At 35.5% G+C, this 20,794-nt stretch overlaps 1 long non-coding RNA gene across 13 annotated transcripts in view; it reads left to right on the top strand.

The window, feature by feature from the left end:
* LOC144292330 (uncharacterized) overlaps nucleotides 1–20,794 on the top strand; it is a 148,975-nt gene that overhangs the window by 55,534 nt on the left and 72,647 nt on the right. The window contains exons 4-5 of one of the 13 annotated variants that reach the window (XR_013359782.1): nucleotides 12,554–12,633; nucleotides 17,819–18,351. The exons of 9 other annotated variants lie outside the window; for them this stretch is intronic. This is a non-coding gene — a long non-coding RNA (uncharacterized LOC144292330). Of the gene's footprint in view, nucleotides 1–4,520; nucleotides 4,817–12,553; nucleotides 12,634–17,818; nucleotides 18,352–19,938; nucleotides 20,104–20,794 lie in introns of those variants that run through there. 3 more of the 13 variants (XR_013359796.1, XR_013359795.1, XR_013359786.1) reach the window with 3 other exon arrangements.

Genomic DNA, 20,794 nt, shown 5'->3' with positions numbered 1-20,794 from the left:
TAGCTTGGCCTTACTATATATGTATATATGTGTGTATATGTATGTGTATATATATAGTGTATATGTGTATATTTAGATTGGTTTGATTTCTATTTGTTTGTGTTGGATCTGATTAACAGTATCATTTAGGGCTCTTGTGGCCTGTTGGAGGTCATTCTCTTGGTCTTTTCAGAAAACACAGAAATGACTTTGTACCGTCATGACTAGGGCATTTGGACTAACTGAAACTACCATTGGCTTTTTTTCTGTAGATCAAATCCTCAGCTAAGCCAAGAATGAGGATTCACGAGATCAGATATTAAAAAGAAAATGTCAAAGTAGTAGGGAAAAAGAGGGCATGTGCCACACAGTTACTTCAATGACAGACTAATTTGTGTGTGTGAGTTGGGGGCCTTTCTTGAAACTCCTAGTAACTCAGAATGTGCTAACAGAAGTTAATTTGTGTCAGTAAAGCTGGTGGGGGCTTGTTCCACTACAGAATTAGGATGAAAAGAACATATAAAAATTTGAAGGAAAAAGGTGACCAATGGCTGGCAAAGCCTAAGACACGTGCAACTACTTTATTTTAGGAAAATTGGTAGATATTCAGAAGATGGTTTTGGACTAAAAACACAAACCAAGAAAGGTTAAAATTCCCAACAACTACTTATGCTTTAAACTCTTTTTTCACATGCAAAATGAAGGGTTTGATGAAAATTATAGTATCCTTCTAATTCCATGCTTTCTACATAAATTTCATCAGATTCTTATTTTCTTTAAAATAGCAATAATAAAACCTCAGATTTAAATTTGATATTCAATAATTTTATGACCTTTCAGGAAAACAAGCAGTTAGGAAAATCAGACGAGAATCGCAGAGGTTCATTACAGGTTATCTGGCAATGACCTAACTGGGCCTGGGAACTTGTCATCCCCACTTTCGGGAGAAGGGATTTGCCCACATTCAGTCTGTTCCCAGGAGCTAAAGACCTCTAATGTCTGTAAGTGTCAGGCAGATAGCATTTCCTTGCAGTCTCCTCAAAACTGGCAACGAGGCTAACCTTGATTAAAGCCCAAAATACTTATTCTCTGAAGACAAACCTGATTTTACTCTTACCCTCAAAATAAAGTAATAATAAAGGAGAGTTACACTGGTAGGACATAGCCCCAAATAAAGTCCCATGTAGTAAGTTGTTTCTCTCTGCAGTCAATGACCACTGCCCCTCTACAATTTGCCACCAGTTGACCCTGATGTCTCTCACTTCTACCAAATAACCTGTACTACTATTCACAGCAATATATTAAAGCTGCTCTCAGAAATTATTACTGAAACTAGCCTCCTGTTTACTTTCTACTTTTACACTGCATTAATAACTTTTCACTTTCTTACAAATTTCTAGATTATAATTTACACAGGAATATCAAAACATCTGTATAATGCTTTTTTGATAGTTAGTTTTTCATTCATATTCAATATTCATCAGGCTATTGATAATTTAACCCAGTAAGTCACCAAAAGGAACTTGAGACTTGCTTAAAATATACAAATATATTTTATATATATATAATATATATAATGTTGCTTCAAATATATACATTATATATAAATATATAATATAATAAATATAATTTATATAAATTAAATAAAATATTATAATATATAAATAATAAAATGTTGCTTAAAATATATATGTTATGTATGTGTATGTTATGTATGTGGTAAATGACGTAGTGGGTTATTTGGGAAGGGGAGAGCTGTGGTATGAATGAAAAGCTTTAAGGAAAAGTCTAAATTATTCATATAGTTAAAACTTTACGATAGTTCTTCCAGCTTTTTGATGATCACTATATTCTATAAAAGCATTGTCTTCTCGAAAATGAACAGCCTTTGAGCCCATCTACAAATTGCATATGTTGAAGCCAACACCAATGCAAGAACAGACTACCCTGTCTGTCTCCACTGTCCTGCTTTTACTTAAATAGTCATTCAGGTGGAAAAATGCCAGCCTTCCTGCCCTGGGGCTTGTTGAGTTCACTCACAGATGTCTGGCTCAGATTACAAGTGCATTCAATGGCACTGATGCCAGGCCGAGCCTGGGAATTTCCTTGACCTTATCGTGCAGTATAAAAGTTTGAATGATCTCATGAAACAGGTCTAGGATAGCTTTGGCTAATTTTAAAGTAGATCTTACCTTTCCTAAAAGGAATCTTCCTTTAAAAAAAAAATCTATTAATCTCTGCAGCATATTGTGGTAGGGAAAAAGTACTAAAAGGTGGTGGAAGAATGACTTGTAATGGCAATCAGCAGAACACTATTAATCTGACATTGATGGGGAATGATCTGTACACATATGTTAATTTTGCAGATAATTGAAGCTTAACTTTTCAGGCACTGAAAGTAACCGTTTTAATAGAAATATTTCTAAAACATATTACACACATCTCTGCTTTCTAAAGCAGAGTGAATTTAATATAATTTTACCCTTCCATTAAAGCTCAAAATGTCTACCTACATGAATGCCAATCTGTTCTGTAATAGGATACCGGGTGAAACCAGTGTGTCTCGGGGAGCTACACAACAGGTCACACTCAAGCGTTTTTCAGTTTTTCTGTATGCCCATCCTATCAACTATGACTTTTACTATTATCCAGGTGCCTGACTAGCAATCTGCAAGCTTGAGTCTAATTTACTTTTTCCATTTTTGCTGAATCTTGGGAAATTAGCTAACTAGCCTTATGAGAAAAGATCAGGAGGTATGAAGCTATTTAACAAAAGTACGACATTTCTTTAAAGGAATATCATGGACTACATATCCCTTCATAGATTCACACAATGCATATATTTTGGATTCTTCCCACCTTCTAGATGTGAGAGCTACAAAGAGGAAAATGACATATGTCCTCAAGAATGGGGAACCTGTGCAAATAAAATTATAGGATAGGAAATATAAACTTTCAATACTGAGGTTATATTATGGGTCAACAACTTCAGATGAAATCACAAAAACCGGGATCCCTGGGTGGCGCAGCGGTTTAGCGCCTGCCTTTGGCCCAGGGTGCGATCCTGGAGACCCGGGATCGAATCCCACATTGGGCTCTCGGTGGGTGGAGCCTGCTTCTCCCTCTGCCTATGTCTCTGCCCCTCTCTCTCTCTCTCTCTCTCTCTGTGACTATCATAAATAAATAAAAATTAAAAAAAAAAGAAAGAAATCACAAAAACCTTTAAATAAACATAAAGCAAGTAGTATTTTTCTATTTAACAGATGGAGGGGATAAAACGAGTTAAATAACTTGCCAGTGTCAGAAGTGGCAGAGCCAAGCTTTGAAAAGTTGTGTCTCTGAACTTAAAACCTATGAACTTTCCCTTATCCCTAAGTGCCATTTCTCTTCCTTTTTCTCCCCACTTCCCTTCCAGTAACGCACAAAAGGTTGTGAAAAATGGTGCCAAAGTGATGAGGTAATTTGCTCAAAGCAGCAAGGCTTCTGAGAGTCTATCTTTACTTCTTTCCCTTATAGTACTATGCTGATTCGCCCTCATGTATAAATCTAAGCTTAATGACTTTTTCTTCCACGTCTGGGGTTGTTCATGGCCAAATCCTATAGAATTAAGACAGCCAGACAACTGAAATCTGGATAAGTGAGATGGCGTTGACTTCTGCAGGGCAATCTTCTGCCCAACTGGTTGATTGTTTACGAACTTTAGGAAGGCAGAAAAAGAACAAGCACACAATGGCAATGGGGTATACAGAAGGAAAGCATGGGATCAATAAATGCGCATGCAATCAGGCTTGGAAAGGACCTGGATGGAGCCATATGGATGTTGAGGAGTTAGCTCTAAGCAGCATGTTCTGTGGGGCTTCCTGTGGTGAGCTACTCAGCCCAGGGAATAAAAGGCAAGGCAGTTTAGGGAGAGCAGAACCCTAATGTCAGGGGCAACTATTTATATTTTTTTAAAAAAAAGACGCTAAATCTTGGGACTACAGAAAAAATCAGCAACTGAGATATTTTTGGCTATGAAACACGCTTTGTGTGCACTCTGTGTTATTCTCTGGACTTAGTTTGCTTACTTTTTTTATAGTAAACATTGTTTTTCTTGTTAAAACATTAGTAATAATATTCAAAAACCTGATTTTATAACATTTGTACATGAAACACATCCAAATCTGGGTTTTTCCTAAACCAATTCAAAACATGCTCTAGAATAATTTATGCTTCAAAAAGCAAGGCAAATTACCTAGCATATAAATCATTAATATTTACATAATGGTTTTGCCTTTGAGATTGGAACAAGGAATATATGCAATAGTGAGCTCAATATTTGGAGGATCAAGAGTCTTCTAAAATTTTCCTAAGCTCTCTTCACGTTTAATAGAATGGGTGAAAGAAAAGTTTCTCTTGAGCGGACACTCAGACCAAATAGATATGATCCCAGGATAAGAGCCAACAAGTGAGAGAACAATGAGATAGTCAGGGAACACTAAGAGGTTGCTAAGATTTGCCTTAAGTCACTTTACCTTCAGGGACTCTTCATTTCTTGTCAGGTTAAGAGGAGACACCTCATATCACCGTCATCCTACCTAAACACAGGCTGTGATCGCCAAGGTTGTTAGGAGATACTGTGAAATCATAGAAAACAACATCAAGATTTGATAATCACCTATTGTTCTGTTCACACTTACTTGAAAGGAAACAAAGTTCTTTAGAGCAGAGCCAATGAACATTGCTCGCCAAAACAATAGAAATGAGATATTAATCAAACATATTCTCATGCCTCTAGTGAAAGAATGATATGAATAATAAAGTGATTAATAGGAGACAACAAACCTTTCAGTCCCTGTCAGCATTTGTATGCAGCATGCTTGGATAACTTAATGAATTAATATATTCTCCATGAAAGCCTGGAAGCCAGAATTATCTTCAGCGGGGTCACACCTTATTTTCAAGAGTTTCCAAGCTCTGTGTTAATTCCCTGCATTGATATGCGAACCAGAATTGTTGATTTAATATTCATTGCAGAACCGAGGTCTGAACATTAAAACATATCACAACCTAGTGGACTTTTAGTGAAGCGCTAGACAGACAATGTCACTTTTGATTGAGTTCTTCTTCTATCAGAGCCAATTTAGCACATGCCACCTCACTTAAACAACAACAACAGAATCCTTGTCACCCTGACTGTAATGAAATCTTGGAAGAAAAGCTGTACAAAGAAAACAGAAGATAATACAAAACAAGTTTATCAGAGAAACGTCAAGGAGGCAACCATGATTGTGAAAGGACATTCTTCTTCTACATAATCTTTGAGCCACGCAGAACTTACTGCCAAAAAAGATAACTTAATAATAATGAATCAGGTTGCTTCTTGCACGAGATATGCCTGTATTAAAATAGTGTCTGGCAGCCAAGTCCCGAAAACATGGCAGCACATTAAAACTGGCCATAAAAACGGTAAATGGTCTTAGAGAGACATTTAAGGAGACAAGCAACAGCATCTAAATTGCCATATGTTAAAACAAGTATTTGAGTGGGCCAGGCACGGGAGTCTAATTGTCTCCTGTGAAGGCAACCAGCTCTGAATGGGGCCTATGGGAAGGAACTAGATATAAAGGAAGGCAGGGATTTCATAATCCAGATTCTCTGTGCTTCCTCAGCAGTTTCTATTTTAGAACTTTTCATTGCTACCTTCATACTTTCTGTTAAGCTTCTGTAACTCTGGTTAAGAAACAGACAGAAGAGTAGGTCTGAGTTCTGGTTTAATCCTTTTGTACTGTTCCCTGATCCTTCATAAGAATACATTTTCCCTCCATTCACACAGATTACAGGCCATGATTGAACAAAGACATAGAAGGATGCCCTCTGTAGCTGAAGTCTAGGAAAAGAAAAAGAAAAAAAAAAAAAAAAGAGAAAAACTGTCCTGCACAGATTCCCCATGCTGACTCTCTCTGAGATGTTTGATAGCTTCCAACTGCTTTGGAAGTTGAAGATAAGTCTTGGCCTGCTCATGAGAAGCTCTGCCAATTTTGCAGAGACATCTTTTGGTGGGAAATATTGGGAACTTGGAGAGTACTCCTATTTCTTTATATATATATTACTGGAGTTCGATATGCCAACATATAGTGTAACACCAAGTGCTCATCACGCCAAGCGGCCCCCCAGTGCCCGTCACCCAGTCACCCCATTCCCCCATCCACCTCCCCTTCCACTACCCCTTGTTCGTTTCCCAGATGCCCTCTTTGAACTAACAGAAAGCTCTACATGCCTCCTTCCCCTCAAAACAGTATTTCTTAGATCTCTCTGAAAAACAGTTCATTCCTCCCCTCATGTAACCCCTTCAGTCAGGCTGCGGGCCCATGTCCCTGATGACAATCCACCATTTCCTACTAAACAAACAAAACTTCCCCTATGGAATTCCTAGGACTTTATAGCACTGTCTGAAACCCTACTTGTGACTATGAACTTTAGACAATATATTCATATTTATTAACATCCGGTTTACAATTCTCCTTCCGTCTAAATCCAGCTTTTGAGATAATGTCTCCACTGTTGTGGGAGCCTGATTTTACAGTAATGGTCCACCCTCCAGTCTACTCTAGCCATCTTCTTTTGTGATTGCCACCCGGACCTTCCCTAGTCCAAGAGACATGAAAGCTATAGTTTTCTAGTGCAGGAATAGAGAACTCAAAGTGTAGAAGAGAGCATAAAAGAAAGGACCAGTACATTAAAATTGGTGGGATAATACAGAATTTGAAAGAAGTGACACTGACTAATCAGGTACTTGTTAAGTAGAAGACAGTCAGATAAGAACAGGGTACAAAAAAGTGAGGAATCAGGGACTGGAGGTACTAAAGAAATGGAGAACAGAGGTAGAAAGAGTAAATGTGTGGGAGTAATAGACAAAACAAGTAATTGTGGTCAAGGATTCATAGGTAAAGGCGAAATTAAGAATACCAGGAAATAATTTTTAATTCAAATCTCTTCAATTCAATTGCATCTATTTGTCTCTGTATTTGATATGCTGAGAAAAGATGTTCTTTTTGTGATATTGATCCTACACTACAACTTTTCCAGAAATATTACGGGCTAAGTATTCAAGCTTTACTTTTTAACATTTCTTTAATTTATTCTTTTCTGGGGTGATCTTTACCCTCAAGCTACCAACTAACTCAAGTTTTCTTATCATAATTATCAAATTTTAAAATATAGTTTCTTTCTTCCTTCTTCTACACAAACTCAACAAAAGAGTATGCGTGATCTTCACCTCGCATTTCTTCTACCCCAACAACCACTAAAAATTTTCTTCCTCAACTTCTTCACCTTATCTGAGCATGTCTTGTCAGCATCCTTTGCTGGTTGACATCACAACTTGAGCAATACCATCATATGAAGTAGAATTTACCATAAAGAGCTTCAGGGAATTTTTTTTCTCTTCACTGCCTCTCCTACTAGACTGTGTATACTTTGAAGTAATGTCGTATTTATTCTTTTATCTCTTTGTAAAATGCCCCAGTTGCCTTAAAGCTTATCAAAAAGGTTGCCTGATGAATATTTCATTAAATTCCAATTAATTTTAACCCTATTATTTACATATATTTCCAGACATTTTACTCAAATACTAATGAAACTGCATGACCCTATTTATGCAACAGAAAACAGCCATGCACATTCTAGAGGAAAGTTGCTTTTTCTTTTTTCCAGAGCTTATATCAATAACCCATGTGAACAATTTCTTGCTATTTTTAAGTTTTAGAAAATGTAGAAAATGCACAAGTCATACATATAAAAGCCAGTAATTATCCTGTCCAAAGGTAACCACTAACCTGACTTTAAACATAATACATTAGTTTTGGTTGCTCAAAAAAATTAGGGAGATCATATGGATACATATTAAACTTCGCATCCTAGTAATAGAAAACAAATCCTCTTTGTCAATACACCAAAACATTCAGAATTTAAAACATTTAATATTGATCCTTTATTAGAACTGACAGAAAAATAAATAATTCTATAAAGAAATTTCACAAAAAAACACCGAATCAATGTGCAACAAAAATAGAAATTATTTACACACAAAAATAAAGGTTTATCTACTTAGAACTTTATAAATATGCATCTACTATTTAAACATATACATTTATTTATTTTTTTTTAATTTTTATTTATTTATGATAGTCATAGAGAGAGAAAGAGAGAGAGGCAGAGACACAGGCAGAGGGAGAAGCAGGCTCCATGCACCGGGAGCCCGATGTGGGATTGGATCCCGGGTCTCCAGGATCGCGCCCTGGGCCAAAGGCAGGCGCCAAACCGCTGCGCCACCCAGGGATCCCCTAAACATATACATTTATATGTAAGTGTATATGTGTTTTTTAAGTTCTATAATGATAGGAACAATTTCTTTCTGATATAAATAAAGGAAAATTTATTCTACCGATGACATTAAACTATCATCAATGGAGAAAGAGTAGGTGGTGTGAAAAGTTGACGAAGAACAAGATATATGTATTGTCTAAAAGTATCTTTCCACAAATCACTTACCATTTATAAGAGAATGTATGACGACTATATGTGGAGAATCTAGTGGATAGCTAACAAAGTGATCACAGACATTATTAGTTGCATCAAACGAATTTCTGGAAACCCCCCAAAATGACTAAAAGTAGATATTTTATATTTTTTCCTTATAGATCATATACTAATTTTTATATCTCTAGATTTCATGGATCTAAACTGTATATATTTTTCACTAAATCCAATGTGTGCAACAGCAAGTGCAAAGAAAAGCACTAACTGTACTGAAGACATAATGATTGGAATTCCTTAGGAAATAACTTGATTTAGAGTTGAAGAACATGCAGTTTAACAAATAATACTTTGATCGGGGTGCCTGGGGGCTCAGTCAGTTGAGCATCCAATTCTTGTTTTCGGCTCAGGAGATCACACCCACATCCAGCCAACTCTGCACTCAGCTCAGAATCTGCTTGAGGTTCTCTCCCTCCCTCTCCCCCTGCCCCTCCCCCCACCCATGCGTGTGCATGTATGCTCACTCACTCTCTCGCTCCCTCTAAAATAAATAGAATCTTTAAAGAAACAAATAATATTTTTGAACTGTACAGGAAAGATAGTGAAACATTTGTTGTACATCATGAATCAATAGATTTTTTTTTTAAAATACAACGAAATGCATTTTCACTTTTTTGGTCTTTGGTACCTTCATTTTTTAAATTGAAATTTGTATTGAGATAATTTTAGATTCATATACAATTGCAAGAAATAGAGAACCCACATACACTTCTTGCAGTTTCCACAAACACTAATATTTTATAAAACTAAAGTTTAGTATTAAAACCGGGATATCTACATTGATTTAGTCTTCCAATATGAGTCAGATTTCTCTAGTTTTACTTGTACTCATTTGTGTATGGTATTTATCTATAAACTAAAGTTATATAGGCAAAATGTTGAACAGCTCCAATATAACAAAGACTCCTCCTTTTACTCTTCTTTAATCACTCTTCCCCCATGCCCCTCCTGTCTGTTCCCATACTGGCAACCACTAAACTGTCCTCCACTTCTAAAAGCTTTTCATTTCAAAAATGTTAGATAAGCTGAATCATGCATTATATATTCCCTTTGAGACTGGTATTTCTCATTCAACAGAATGCCACTGAGATTCATCCGAGTTGTTAACATATCTAGTTTGTTCCTTTTTATTGCTGAATTTTACTACACGGGGTATGGGCACACAGCTTGTTTAGCCATTCACCTATTGAACATCTGGGAACATTATAGCTTCTTGGCTATGACAAAAAAAAGTTGCAACAAACATTTATGCATCAGTCTTTGTGTGAACACAAATTTTATTTCTCTCAAATAAATACCCAAGAGTACAGTTATTGTGTTGTATGGTAATTGTGGCTTTGGTTTTATAATAAAGTAACAAACTGTTTTACTGATTGGCTGCACCATTTATGTTCCCATGAGCAATTTTTGAGTGATCCAATTTCTCCCTGTTCTCACCCATTTGTTACCATCATTTTTAAAAAAGTTATTGTGCGAAGTATGTAGTGACATCTCATTGTGATTTTAATTTTCTTTTCCTTCCTGGCTAATGATGCTGAATATCTTCTTCCATGAAATGTCTGTGTCTTTTTGTCTATTTCCAAATTATACTTTTTGTTTACTTAATTTCTACTGTTGAATTTTGAGAATCCTTTGTGTATTACAGATATTGATCCCATGGTAGATATTTGCAAATATTTTCCCCCAGAATATTTCAGATTCTTCACATGGACTTTTTTAATGCAACTTTATTGAAGTTTAATTTATATACAAAGAACTAAATGCATTGAATATGTGTAATTGGATAAGATTGGACATATGCAAACACCTGTGATACTATCATAACAATCAATGTAATAAGCATATCCAGCACCTCCCAAATTATCCTTATTTGCTTTTGATTTTTTTTTTCTTTTCTTGTTTCTTATCTGTTTTGTATTTGGGGAGGAAGGGCACTTAATGTGACATCTTCCCTCAATAAATTTTGAAGTATGCAATACCACATTGTTAACTATAGGCACTATATTGTATAACATACCTCTAAAATTTATTTATTTAGAATAAGTGAAATTTTATACCATGGAACAACTCCTTTTCCCCCATCCCTCAATTCCTGACAATCACTACTGTGTTTTTTGCTTCTATGAGTTTATTTTTGATATCTCAAAGACGTAGAATCATGCAGTATTTGTCCTTCTGTGACCAGTTTATTTCACTTTGCATAATATCCTTCATCCATTTTGTTGTAGTTGGCAGGGTTTTTTGTTGTTGTTGTTGTTGTTGTCATTTTTTGAGAGGCAGAGGGAGAGAATGTTAAGCAGGTTCCATGCCCAGCACAGAGCCTGATGCGTGGGGCTCAATCTCACAACCCTGAGATAGTGACCTGAGCCAAAATTAAGAGTCAGACATTTAACCAAGTGAGCCACCCAGGATATCCTTCTTTTTTTAGGCTGAATAATATTTCATTTTGTACATCATATTTTCTTTATCCATCCATTTGTCAATGGACACATGGATAGTTTCCATATCTTGGTGATTGTGAATAATACTGCAATGAAGATACTGTCTTGAGACCCTCATTTCAATTCTTTTGGACATATATACCCAGAAATAGAATTGCTGGATCATATGGTAGTTCTATTTTTTTAATTAATTAATTAATTAATTAATTATGATAGTCACACACACAGAGAGAGAGAGAGGCAGAGACATAGGCAGAGGGAAAAGCAGGCTCCATGCACCGGGAGCCCAACGTGGGACTCGATCCCGGGTCTCCAGGCTCGCACCCTGGGCCAAAGGCAGGCGCTAAACCGCTGCGTCACCCAGGGATCCCTTTTTTTTAATTTTTAAAGGAACCTCCATACTGTTTTTTATAGCTGCTATTTCATTTCACATTACCATCAACAATGTTCAAGGGTTCCCCTTTCTCTGCATCCTTGCCAATACTTGTTTTGTTTTGGAGGTAGCAATCCTAACTACTGTGAAGTGATATCTTACTGCAGTTCTGATTTCCATTTCCTGATCATTAATGGTGTTGAACATCATTTCCTACACCTGTTTGCCATTTGTATGTCTTCTCTGAAGAGATATCTGTTCAAGTCCCTTGCTTATTTTTAACTGGGTTGTTTTCTGTTTTACCTTGTTTTTAGATTTTTGCTATTAGGTTGCAAGACTTTCACATTGGCCTTTGTAAAGCAAATGTTATTAATTTTAATGAGATCCAACCTATATGTTTCTTTCTATGGATTGTGTTTTCAGGCTAGGACTATGAATTCTGACTAGTGATAGGCCCCAGACATGTTCTTTTTTTTTCCCCTAAAAGTTGTATAGCTATATGTTTTATATTTTCATCTGCTATCCATTTTGAATTAATTCTTTTATCATGTTTAGGTTGAGGCTCATTTCTTTTTTTCTTTTTTTTTTTTTTTTTTGCCTACATATAACCAATTGTTCCAACACCATCTATTGAACAGGCTATCTTTCTTCAATTGAAATGTCTTTGCACCTAGTCAAAAATCAGTTGGACATATCTGAGTGGTCATACATCAGCTCCATTTATCTATGTGTCATCACATGAGAAGTAGCAACTCTCTTGTTCATTGTTGCTATGTAGCAAAACTTAATATTCAGTAAAGTAACTACTCCCACATCATTCATGGTCAAAATTGCCTTACCTATTATAGTCTTATTACCTTTCTATATAAATTTTAAAATTATTTTGTCTATGTTTACAAAAACTTTGCAGGAATTTTTATATTAATTGCATTAAGATTATAGATCTGTTTGGGAAAAAATAACATTTGCTATCTTGAGACTTCCTTTCCATGAACATGGTATGTCTATTTATTTTCTTCTCTAATTTTAAGCATATGGTTTCTGTACATAGTTTATTAAGTGTATACTTAAGTACTTCACTTTCTTTGACATAGTTGTAATGGTTCTGTGGTTTTAAATTTGGTGTTCATTGTTAATACATAGAAATGCAATTAATTTTTTAACATACTGTTCTTTTTTATAGTTACCTGCAGAGGCAGACAGATCCTACAAAAAGTATAGCTCAGATATTGAAATTGACAATACAACACATATACCATGAAGGTATAAAAGGTTTATTATATGACTGAAGTCTCTGAGGGAATAGGGCAGACCTCTCAAGCAGGTCCTAAAGGGCTTAAGAGAGCTAGGAAAGAACTAGCTTAGTTTTATATCATGGTTAGGAGGTAGGGTCTGGATAAGCATTCCAGTACAGTGGAAGGCACTTACATGGTTTGAATTCCCTACTAAAACCAAAGGATGGACCACCCAGGCTTTTTCATCAGCTAGTCCATGTATGGGTCATAAGGGCATAAAGGATGAGTGACTCTTAAAAGTCCTCACTGTCAGGGTGCCTAGGTGGCTCATCTGATTAAACACTTGACTCTTGATTCCAGCTCAGGTCGGGATGTCAGGATTGTGAGATCAAGCCCTGCCTGGGGAGCTGGGCTAGTCAAGGAGCCTGCTTAAGATTCTCTCTCCCCTTCTCCCATAGCCCCTCCCTGCTCTAAAACAAAAGCTCTCACAGTCAACATCAATAATGAAGTCAGATACCTCATTACAGTCTTGTATCATGTAACTTTTATATGCTAACTTATTAGTTCCATAAGTGTTTTTTAGATCCTTAAGCTTTCCTACATTTATAATCATGTCATCTGCAGAGACCAGTTCATTTTTTCCTTTCCATCCTATACAGGTTTATTTGTCTCAATTTACTGTAGTAGCTAAAATTTCCAGGGCTAAAATGAAAAACTCTTTCTCCCAATCCTAGGGGAGCAATACTCAATTTTCCATCACTAAACATGATGTAAGCTAGACATTTTTATGAGTTAGAGTGGATATTTCATCAAATGCTTTTTCTGTGTCAACTGATATGATCGTATGATTTTGCTTTTGTAGCATGCCAATGCTAAATGCCATTATAAATGTCAAAAATCAAATATTTAAGATTAAACTTATTGAAAGTCATTAAATTCTCAATCACCTTTTCTCAAAATCACTGTGATTTCCTATTGCAACTGATAGGGCAAACCAAACATTTATTCTTGATGTTACTTTGTATATTTTTGGTTTTACACAAAAAAAAAAGAAATACAATATTTCATTTTTCCTTGGATATAGCATAGTAGTCAAGGACTTTCTGTATCTAGTCTCCTAATAAAATTTGTATTGTTAGTAATAAGGATAGTGATGTTTTGCCAAACTAAAAAGGGGCCATGTAAAACTATTCACAGATTTGTAAGTATATCCGATGTGTTTTTAATGATTATCTCTTGTGGTATATTAAACTCATAAAATGCTTTATTTTATAGTCATATATACTAAACTGAAAGTTGAGTGAGTAATGGATGGTTTATCTAGCTTTCACTATTTATCAGCTCTGATTCTTTTTCATATACAATCACTTATACATGAAGAAGAAGAGAAAAAAACCTCCCTTGGCAATTTCTCTCTGAACCATTACTCCCAATTAGGTCCAAGTTGTTCAAGGCACTCTATTTTTATGGTGAAGTCTTTTGTCAATTAAATGAAAGCCTGCATTTACTGCAAGTGTTCTTCTTGGAGGAGGCAGGCCAGAAATCACTGCTAGTTGGAACAAGAATTTCCTGCTTGGCTCCATTTATGATAATGACTAAATCTTTGATGAACACTGCATTGGTGACAGTGTTGGCATTTAGCAGCAGTGGCCTCCTGTGTGGTAGAGACAGAGAAGATAAACTTCTTCCACTTTAAGGAAGAAAAGGGCAATTAAAGCACTGTTGTATGTCTTCACTTACCCTGTTGTTTCATACATATTTTCAGATGGCTGAATATTGTAAATTTCTTCACATAAGTTTCATGTATAATACCATTAGGTGACAAGTAGTCTCCCACATATGAACGAAAATTCCTGGAGCACTTCCATGCTAAACAAAACTTTGTGTCAATGTCAGCTGTTCAAATGTACTTAAATCTTTCCAGAAAGCAGAAAGATGATAATGTGAAATCATGTAAGTGCTTGGGGATCTCCCACAGCCATAAATCATAACTAGAAAACAAAGCAAGCCCTGGGCAAAATTGCATAATAAAGGAAAGTGTGTCTTTGTTACTCCCCCAACTTTCTCAGTGTGTGTCTCGTCTATTTCTGGGTTTCTGTGAAATGCCTAACAATCTCAGTGTTATTTTTTATAGAACAGGGACCCAGCTCTGGCTTCCCATAAGTTTAAGGCTACTGACCAACAAGGCCCTTCCTGTGGCCTATAGAACAATGGTAACTTTCCTAACTTTAGTTATAGTTCTTAGGAAATATGCAGCTAAAATGAAAACACATACATAATAATCACTAAGTTAGTAAGTATTGTAAACCTAGCCATAGTACAGTACATCTAATAACTGCTGAGAGATAACTAATACATTTGAAATATAACAGGAGCATCTACAAGGAGCCAGTAACTTATAAGAGCTATTAACAATGAATTGATAAATATTGAATCTGTTTTTGAGGGGGTGCTATTAAGATAACAAAATTATGTCTATCCATCTAAAAAGTATTATTTTTTTCTAATTATGTAGGAGTATTTTCTAAGTTTTAATAGATATTATTTTTTGATACCCCCATATAATGAATGCAAAAAAAAAAAAAAAAAGGAGTGACATGAAAGCCATGGCTGTTAATGAAAAACTAGTGATTCTGACAAATACCATGCAGTAGTGATTTTAAAATGTAATTGTTTCTGCTTCTGAGCCTCTACTTCTATAAAGTTTAAAAGTTTTGTAAAGAATTAAAATAGCTGGGATCCCTGGGTGGCGCAGCGGTTTGGCCCCTGCCTTTGGCCCAGGGCGCGTTCCTGGAGACCCGGGATCGAATCCCACGTCGGGCTCCCGGTGCATGGAGCCTGCTTCTCCCTCTGCCTGTGTCTCTGCCTCTCTCTCTCTCTCTCTCTCTGTGTGTGTGACTATCATAAATAAATAAAAATTTAAAAAAAAAGAATTAAAATAGCTGAACTCTGTGCACAAAGACTAAGATAATATGGATGAGTTCTAAATGTCTATTCTGAATGTACATTCACTACCAGATGTACAGAAATGTAACATAAACTTCCTATAACAAAATCAACTTAGCCAAGAAGCAACTAATTCTGTTGGCAACTAAAAACTCTTATCTCGCCCCCCCATTCACTCTATAAGTAATTCTACTAGAGCAGGGACATTGTTTTGTTTCTATATTATGGTAGATGTTCAATAAAGAACTGTATAATAAAATATTAAAATTTGCCATTTTATAATAATCTTTACTAGCAGAAATGGACTCATTTCTGTTTTAAACTTAGACCATCTTGAGTATATATAGTCATTACAATGTCAGCTTTAACCTGTGGCTTTCCCATTTTGAAGATCGTCCCCTGCCAGGCCTCCAAAAGGCAAGCATAGAACAAGAATCTGATATTGGCTTTACCCTCAACATATGTAGAATCATGTTTTCCACAGTCCTCATGCCCCAGGCTTAACTTGCATCATCCCTAGTCTACAATTTATTAGCATTAAATCTATCTTCCAATGATCTAGATTCCAGCATTATAAAGCCTGTCTGAACATTCCAAATTTAGTCTTTGGAAATTCAATACATACAGGTCTACATGCAGCGTTCATCACCAATAAGCTAAAACATCTCTTCATCAAGTTGACTTTTTTTACTCTAGGTTCTATCTACTACCTGAAGGAGGAGGGAAATATATTTGTTGAATGGCAAAAAATTTTTGGAGAAATAAAAATACCTTGATTAAAACCCTTCTAGGGCAGCCCCGGTGGCTCAGCGGTTTAGCGTCGCCTTCAGCCCAGGGCCTGATCCTAGAGACCTGGAATTGAGTCCCACATTGGTCTCCCTGTGTGGAGCCTGCTTCTCCCTCTGCCTGTGTCACTGCCTCTCTCTCTTTATGTCTCTCATGAATAAATAAATAAAATCTTTTTAAAAAAACCTTCTAATATTATCCATGATAAAATGTAATGGAACTGTAGTAGTGACCAAAAGGACCATGAAATTAAACTTTCTAATAATAAAGGGTACAGAAACTGCAAAGAGAGAGAAAATGACTGGGAATTTTAGAGAAGTACAACACTGTGGGCCTCTTCAAATGCAAGTAGCTGATGCAAATAATCAATAAAGTGTAATATATTTGAAAGAATTCAACTTAACAAATGACCACAACTATCAACTTTCCCCTGGACCTGAAATGAATATGCATCTTTCATTGAAAAAGAGAGAGAGAGAGAGAGAGAGATGATTTCTTCTAATACTAGTTTTTCCAATTATCATCTTGAAGCTAATGAAGTAGACTTTTGAGAGAATCTGATTTTATCCTCTAAAACATTGCTTTCCTCATGGACATCTGCAGGTTGCTTTCTGTCCTGCCTTTAAAGAGCAGAACCTCATTTAATATTATTTTGAAGAAGAATAAGAGTGTTGTTTTTTATTTGTTTAAAATGTATATATAATGAAATCAAATGTGTTACAATTTTATTTTTTTAAGATTGATTGATTTGGGAGACAGAGAATGAAGGGAGGGAGATACAAGGGACTGAGCCTGGAGCCAGATGGGGGCTCAATCCCACAACCCTGAGATCATGACCTGAGGTGAAATCAAGAGTTGGATGTTTAACCAGCTGAGCCACCCAGGCACCCTTATAGTTTTTTTTTGAAGATTTTATTTATTTATTTATTTTAGGGGAAGAGAGAGCTCAAGCAGTGGCAGGGGGTGGGGTGTGAAGGGAGAGGGAGAGGAAGAGAATCTCAAGCAGACTTCACCCTGAGCACAGAGCCCACCTGGGGCTCCATTTCATGACCCTGAGATCATTTCCTGAGCTGAAACGAGAGTTGGGTGCTTAACCGATTCAGCCACCCAGGTGTCCCTACAATTTTATTTTAGACTATTAGGACCTTTAAGCATGGCTTGATCACTGGGTCTGTCTTCACTAATATGTTAACTGAAAGTAACTAACATTTCAGGCTCCATCATATACAGCTAGGGAAAATGTCCTAAGATGGGAAAGTCTCTTACTAATTCTAAACCACATCACATTGTTGAATAGCTATTGCACTCTTAAAATAATCTCTAGTCCCTCTCCCTATATCTTCCAGACAATAAGGTTTATATTGTGATGTTTTCCTACTTTCGAAGACGAAATATTTACTAACCCACCTTTAACAAAGGCCTATTAACAGAAATAGCTGAATAAAACAACACATTAACATTTTGTTTCAACTCCTCCCAAGCTGTGAGTTCCTTTCTGAGAAGAGAAAGAAATGAAAACTTTCAACAAAAATGCACTTCAGCTTGCAAATAACCACTGCATAGTCCATTGCAATGATTAAAGAAAAATTACATGGAAGGAATCAACAGTTGTGTAAGAAATTACAAATTATGAAAAACATAATTGCTTGCTTGATGTCTACAAAACAGTTTGCTGACAAATACACCCTGGCTGAGAAAATACAACAACCTAAAATTCTACCATTGATGTCAAAGTGTCACACTTTCATTAGGCAAATGATCCATGGAAAGTGAACCCTTACAACAATTCTGTACTAGCAGTAAGCAAAAGACATGCCAAGTGTGTATCTGGATTGAAGTCCTCTTTTATGTATTTCATAATTTTTCTGATTGCTGTATGTGACCAGAAATTTGGGGAATATTTAATCACTGAGAATAAGGAAATAAAATAACCAAATAAATGGAAATAGAAAACCAATATAACATATGACAATGTGCCACCTTCTTCTATGTGAATAATCCACTAATTACGAAAGTTCCCTAAGATTTTTCAGAACCAAAAGAGTCAATTTTTCATTTTTTAGGACTTATTTAACAACGCTGATTTGCTATCTGTTATAGGGTGTACCTCATTATCTTTCAAATTTGCATAATCACAGAATGCTTGATTAAGGAATGGAAGCTTTGAGTGTAATGGAAATGCATGCATGATTAGCTATAGGAGGGGATCTGTAATTATGTGATGTATAAATATACATCTATATACTTTAAACCTTCATAATAAACACAACAAAGTCTTGACATTTATTTTAAAATTCTTCTAGTCATAGCTTAAAAAAAAAATCCCACAATAATGGTATGCTTAAAAGAACCATGAAAGGTCTTGATTACAATTTTCCAGAGGTTTAAAAATCACAGCATGATATAAATTAATATTCACTATCAAACATATTGGCGATTTTTGTAAAAATAGGTGGAGCCTTTGAATACCCAGGTAGTTTTGTGCTATGAGACCCATATTCCCCATTCATTAGGCAGAGAGAGTGCCAGTAGGATGTTTGTCTGAAATATCTCCACTCCACTCAGTTTAACTGAATTGGAAACTGGCACATCCTTTATACACTTCCCTCCTCCCATCACACCACCCTCCTGTACAGCTATACCCCCAAGCACATACGACACCACATCAACGTGAACTTCAAACTCACCAACTGGGAAGGAAGGAATTACCAATTGGCATATTTGTATAAAACGAGAATGAGAAACTGCTGTGAAATCTATTTCCACAGCAGACTTAAAAAGCCAATTAACTAAACTCAAACTTCAACCAAACTCTAAATACCCTAATAATCATAATAATCATGTTATAACAGAATTAGAAATTTATTTTTAGGAGACAAGCTTTTTTTTTTTTTTCCATATCCCAGTTGATTAGTATTTATCTACTTACATGGATTCATTCCATAAACATATTTTATATTTATAAACATTTGTTTCAACAAAATGAGCGATGTAGCGTTTATCTTTTTTTTCTATTACACATGCTAAGAAAGAAAACTGACAACCACTGATAATTAAAGTCCTTTTTTTCCTAAATTATTCTGAAGCACTTCACCTATGATAGTTTAAAAAATACTTTTTTTAAAGATTTTTATTTATTTATTCATGAGAGACACAGAAAGAGAGAGGCAGAAACATAGACAGAAGGAGAAGCAGGTTCTGCACAAGAAAGCCTGACGTGGAACTCAATTCCAGGACCCCGGGATCATGCCCTGAGCCAAAGGCAGACGCTCAACTACCGTGAGCCACCCAGGCACCCCCAAAAATACATTGTAAATACATTTATTATTTTAAGGCAGTGTAAATAATACATATTTAACAGAATTATTTCTTATATTTCTTTATGGATTTCCTTTTGAAAAAGGAAAAATTACTGTACATATTTAATTAACTCACTTGCTGCCTTCTCTATTATCATGAACCACATTTTACTTCATTTTCAGCAGTCCAATATTTTATTGAAAAAAACTTAATAGGAAATCAGCCTTAAATGTCATCTTCATTTCCCACCTCACTAAAGAGCCCTTGTAATTTGCAAAAGTGAGAGTGAATTTCTTGCTAGGTCATTTATGTGATTCTCCGGAGTGAATTGATGCCTCGGGTTTATGAAAAGCCTTGTGTGAAAGATCTACAATCAAAATGAAGAAAATAAGAATAAAACATCTCACGGTAACAAATGCGGTGCTAACTAGATCTATAAGCTTACACATTTCTCTGTTTGCTTGAAGGGAAGAAACTTAAAAATAAGCAGTGAATAAACTTAGTTTTATTACATCTGTAGTAGTCATATTTTCTAATATTAATATTAATACTGGAGAGGAGGAGGAAAGTAGGAGGAGGAAAAGATTGAAGAAGTAAAAGTAAAAGTGTATGAGAAAGTTACCACCAATAAAGATAAAAACAGTACAAAACATAAAAACTTCAGTTTACTTAGTATATATGTTCTTAGTTTTGGGTGATTTTTTTTCTATCAGGTACTAAGTAAAAATTTTTTTATGACACTTAATCCCTGTGTCATCTATATGTGGATTCATTGTTATTCCTGTATTACAGGTAAGAATACTGTGACTTTGGTAAGAAACCTTATATTTATCCAGTTCATGTTATTGCAGTTTGACTTAATATCTATTTCTGTCAGACTCTAATATTTGTGCTCTTGAACTGCATTTTTTGTTCATTCTTGAATAGTATTAGTCCACTAAAATTCATTCTAGTAAAATAAAGCATAAATTGTTTATGATGTAAATATTTGTCCACTTTACTTTCAGATAAAACTTGGGAAAAACTCGTTCCAAATTTCAGCTATTTTTTCTTCCTCAAATAGCAAACATGTATAAAAATAAAACCAGAAAATGTAAAAATGTAACATAAATTACAGGGAATTATTTTTACTTCTATAATTAATGCACATGTTTTTT

This window comes from Canis aureus, chromosome 2 (assembly GCF_053574225.1).
Source record: "Canis aureus isolate CA01 chromosome 2, VMU_Caureus_v.1.0, whole genome shotgun sequence".
NCBI classification, from domain to species: Eukaryota; Metazoa; Chordata; class Mammalia; order Carnivora; family Canidae; genus Canis; species Canis aureus.
Note: the sequence above shows the minus strand (reverse complement) of the source record. Positions and strands in the feature narration are given on the sequence as shown.